Source organism: Gavialis gangeticus, unplaced genomic scaffold, assembly GCF_001723915.1.
Source record: "Gavialis gangeticus isolate Ggan-Ray unplaced genomic scaffold, GavGan_comp1, whole genome shotgun sequence".
In the NCBI taxonomy this organism is placed as follows: Eukaryota; Metazoa; Chordata; order Crocodylia; family Gavialidae; genus Gavialis; species Gavialis gangeticus.
In genome coordinates, this window is record NW_017728996.1 from 45,159,237 (window position 1) to 45,164,350 (window position 5,114).

General features: G+C 46.8%; 1 protein-coding gene across 1 annotated transcript in view; it reads left to right on the forward strand.

The window, feature by feature from the left end:
• The window catches only part of UBE2Q2 (ubiquitin conjugating enzyme E2 Q2), a 72,452-nt gene that overhangs the window by 40,230 nt on the left and 27,108 nt on the right, over positions 1 to 5,114 (forward strand). The gene's annotated exons all lie outside the window — the stretch shown is intronic.

Sequence of the window (5,114 nt, forward strand, 5' to 3'; positions counted from 1 at the left end):
CCCCCCAGGCACGGCCCCTCTCTGGCCTCCAGTCAGCTGAGAGGGTGTGGGGGTAACTCCCCCACCAGAGCTCAGCAGGGTCTTCCCCAGTACTGGGGAAGCGATAGGAGGGAAACCCCCAGTGGGGTGTCTTTCCCTCTCTCTCCCTGTGCCCAGAGCTGGTTCCCTTAGCCATGCCACCTCCTCAGTCCTGGCCAGCTGTGAAGCAGGCCTTGAGGGACTGCCCCTACCTTAGACCCCAGCCAGGGTCTCCCCCACAAAGTGGGGAGGGGAGAAGCCCCCAGCAAAGCAGCTCTTCTGCTCTCTCCCTGTGCCCAGAGCCAGACCTGTTAGCCACACTGCCTCCTCGCTCTGGGGGGCCAGCTGAGGAGAGGGTGTGGGGGGAAACCCTCCCCTCCACCTGGCACTGGACCCCCAGCTGAGGTCTACCTGGTGTTGGGGGAGGGGGAAACCCCCAGCAGGGCAGTTCTTCCCCCACCCCCCAAACTCAAAGCCAGGAGTTGAGCCACTCACCTGGCCATGCCCCCCAGTGGTGACACAAGGGGTGCATGGGGGTGCATGTGCACCCCCTGAGAGCACTGGTGCATCAGGGCCTGACAGGCCACACTCCCGTATGGCCAGGTAATCAGCTGGCTTCCAGCTGCAGAGAAGCCTGCAGTAGGGGCTTTACTCCCCTGCCTGAGCTAGGAGCTGGAGTGATCACCCAGCCAAGGTCCATGCTCAGCTGGCAGGCTGGCTGAAGAAGGAGTGGGGAGGAAAATGGCTCCTTTGCCTGGCTTTGGATCCCCAGCCAACCTGTGCCTGGCATAGAGTGGAAAGCCCACAGTGGGGGCCATTTCCCCCCACCCTTCCCCTCCAATCTGGCCTGCCGGCTGAGCAGGCAGCGTGGCTAGGTGATCACCCCAGCTCATTCCCACCTGCATGGCAGGAGCTAGCACCTTTTTCCCATTGGCCCTGCCCGCAGAGCCCCAGCAGCTCCTGGCCCACCAGGGTGTGGTACAGGATGGGAGTGCCACTAATATGGGAGTAAGGTTAGAGCTTGCATCACTGGCTGCAGCTCCACTACTCCAGACTGTCGCGCAGCAGGCCAGGGGAGAGCACGCTGCTGTCCTGACCCGGATGTTCTCTGGGGGTGGCTGGCCTGACGGGGAGTGCATCGGGGCCTCTGCTGCCTGAGTGCCAGCCCTTCCATGGGCTCTGGGGCTTTACTCCTCCACAGTGGGGGTTTTACTCCTCTCTCCCAAGCAGGGAGATGGGGTGATTCCCAGCCATGCCCCCTCCCGTTCCTGTGGGCCAGCTGAGGTGGGAGTAGGTGGCCTACCCCGTGCCCGGTGGAGGGGGTAAGCTGGCAGTGGGGCTTTACTCCGCTGCCCCAGCTGGGAGTTGGGTCTACTCCCTGGTTGAGAAGGGGGTGAGGTGTGGAAATCCACCCTGTTTTCGGCTGCTAGAGATAGAAAAGTCCCTGCTGGCAGCTGTGGCGGGGCCAGCCCTGCTCTGCTGTAGCAGAGAACACAGCCCAGGGCTGCAGAGGATGCTGGGGGACACCAGTTTAACTTAGACCAGGAAGGGGTCTGTGATAGAGGTTTCATAAACCAGTTTGACCCAAATCAGTTAAGTCTGATACTACATTGAACCAGGTTTATCTTAAATCAGTGCTGGCCATTTTGAAACCAGTTTATGTGCATTGAACTTCTGTTCTGTTGCAGGTTAAAACTAGTTTCTTATTACTTTAAACTGGTTTATGTGTAGCTTCTGTCCTTAGCCCAGATGTCAAAAAATAATATTGAACCAATGAATAACTAGATGACAGCAGACACCTACCCATATGCTTTCACTTATGTGAAGAACTACCCTAATAAAAACGAGCTTTCTTCATTCTGAGCTCTTGCATAAATGACAAATATCTCAGTAATTCAATCATTCTCTAGTAAACTAGGTAAAAATCCTCATTTCTTTTGACAAACTTAGAAGCCTAGGCTTACAGAACTATGGAGGCATCCACTCTCTAAATATAAAATTAAGGTTTTGGTTGGTCCATATGGAATATCTTTCTAAGCCTCTAATCCTGCACAAATCTTCACCAAGGGCTTCTGACTGTGAACTCGAAGAGATGAGAAGCAGATAATTGGTAGGTGTTAGGTTGGTACATTTATTGCACAGCTAGTGTTTCCACTTCTAAAAACAGCCACAGTGAATGAAATGCCTAGAGACAGCTGTTCTATTAGAAAATAAAAGTTAGAGTGTGAATAAATCCTTAAAAGGATACCATCAACTTAGTTCCTTTTTGCTGTAAATATTGTGTACTACAATTATATAGTGGGGAAAAAATATAAGAAGTGTATTTATGTTTGGAGTCGCTTCAGACACCAAACTTCAGAGTAGTCAGTTTTTTTTGTGTTCATCTCCTTGGTTTATCTTGTTTATTTGACAAGCCTCTGTATATTTGTTCTTTCTTGATCACCTCTACCTTGTCTCTTGCAGAGAGAAACCGTATAGAACAGTATAGGAGAGAGAAAAACTAGTATAAAAATAGGAAGGAGTAGTGGTGTGGGGGTTTTTTGGTTTGGTTTTGTGTTTTAATCAGGACAACTTACTTTTAAAAAGCCTGTTTCAGGAATCCGAATGTGTACATTTTATATTGGTTGAGAAGTTCATGTTGACTGTCCCTTTTCTCAGCATATCTGGCTAAATGGAGATGCATTAGAGGTGATTCTAAAGATATATCCATAAGATTTTGTTAACCAGCAAAGAAGAGCAATTATGAATTATTCTTCACTCTGAGGACAGACGCATGGCTTTAAAACGATAAAAGACGAGGAACTTTCTTTACCTCTGAAGTTCAAACAGTGCTGAAATATTTCCTGGTAATAATAATTTTTTTGGTGGTGGTACCATTGTACCCTTGTCTGTCTGGAGGAGCCTAAATTTTCCCCATTAAACTGTGTACGCATAGTTGAGGCCCCATGTTACAACTCACAGACTAGCCTGTAGAGGATTCCAAGAATCAAAAAAGGCTGTTCCTTAGACAGCTGGAGAAGTTGCTAGTGAAATGTGTGGTCTTTCCAAGCCAAGGGTCGTTTTGGGGAATTCTGGTCACTTGCCTGTTGGATGGCAATAGGCCATGAGGGCTTGGTCATCTTTCTAGAACTTTGAAACATTTTAGCAACTTGAATCTTTAAAAACAAAAGATAGACTTATCATTTTAGTAATCGGACAGGAGTCAAAGAAAAGTCTCTTGTGGAATCTTGACGTTTGGGATTCACTCTCCAAATCATTCTTGACTATGTTTTGCAGTCTGTTGTAATGAGTTTTGTGGTACTTCAGTTATTCTCATACTAAGCAAACATACTGTTAAGAGGCTTCTCCTTTCTGTCTCCAAATCATTAATTTTGGATGTGGGTGGAAGAAAATATCCTATGCTATAGGGAAATTGTGTCCATGATCAATACGTTGAAGACCTGAGTGAAGTTTTCAAATGCCAGCACCCTTTTTGTTATATCAGAGCAGCACAAATTGAAATAATACTTAAAGACTTCCAGTTTTCCCAAGGGTAATTCAGAAAAAGTCCTTTCATCTAGGTAATTTTGGGGAAAAAAACATAACTTTGTCTTCTCCAGTAGAAGTGTGGTATAGTTGCTGTGCTTCCTGACTTTATTTATTAAGTGAGGCTTGAGAGCCCTGTAGATACGTTTCTCCTTACCTACCTGATTTTCCAGGTGGTAAGGGGGCACACATGAAATTATGATCATTGCTGCTACTTCCACTTGTATATTATGTGTCTTTGCTATCATGACATATCTGCACTGTCCTATTACAAATAATGCGGTCAAATTTCTGAATGTTTTTGGGCATGCATACAGGTTTCCCTCACCAGCCACTCGGGTTAGGTTCCTGAAAGTTCCTCTGGTTGGCAAGACAAAAGGCTTATGGGAAAAATGGCAGGGCAGGCTGGTGCATGGCCACAGAAAACCATGGTTACTCAAAACTGTATATTGTGGTAGCCAAAATGTTATATAGAAGATTTAAGCATAGATACTCAAAACCATGGTGGCAAAACTGGTTGGCAAAGAGAAACCTGTACGTCACATCTGCACTAACTCTGATCATTCCAAATGCAACATAATGGATCTCAGAATAATACCTCATGCTAATTATCAGCAGTAAAATTGCAGCCTTGAGTGTTTTTAAAGGAATGGTTTACAAATTCCTTTAAGGAGGGGGGTGGAGTAGGGGTGTGAAAATCATCAGGATCTTGATGCAGCTAACTTTCAAAATATGTCTGCATGTGTGACTTGATTTTTTTTTTAAAGGTATACAGATTATATCCTCTTGATAGCCTTGACTTACACAAATAATTTTTAGTTATATATTCCTTCTACATTATTTTATACAATACAGAGTTGAAGCTTTGATATCAAAGACACCTGGCAAACTGGAAATTAAGATCTATGTAATTAGATTTCATAGACATTAGGGCTGGAAGGGACCTCAGAAGATTGAGTCCAGCCCCCCGCCCGAAGGGCAGGAAGTCAGCTGGGGTCATAGGATCCCAGCAACATAAGCATCCAATTTTCTCTTGAAGGTGTTCAATGTAGGTGCTTGAACCACCTCTGATGGCAGACTGTTCCAGACCTTGGGAGCTCAAACAGTAAAGAAATTCTTCCTTATGTCCAGCCTGAAACGGTCTTGCAGTGGTTTATAACCGTTTGACCTTGTAATCCCTTGGGGCGCTCTGGTGAACAAACATTCCCCCAGATACTGGTGGTCACCCCTGATAAACTTATAGGTGGCCGTTGGGTCACCCCTGAGCCTGTGCTTTTCCAGGCTAAAGAGCCCCATAGCTCCCAGCCTGTCATCGTAAGGTCTGTTTTCCTGACCTCTGATCATGTGTGTGGCTCTTCTCTGGATTCTCTCAAGCTTCTTTACACCCTTTTTGAATTGTGGGGCCCAAAACTGGACCTGGTACTCCAGCTGCGGCCTCACCAAGGCCGAGTACAAGGGAGTCCCAGGATTTCCCTGAGAAGCATCTATGGATGCAAGCCAGTGTTTTGGTCACTTTACTAGCCGCAGCATCGCATTGCAGGCTCATGTTCATCTTGTGGTCAGTGATGGCC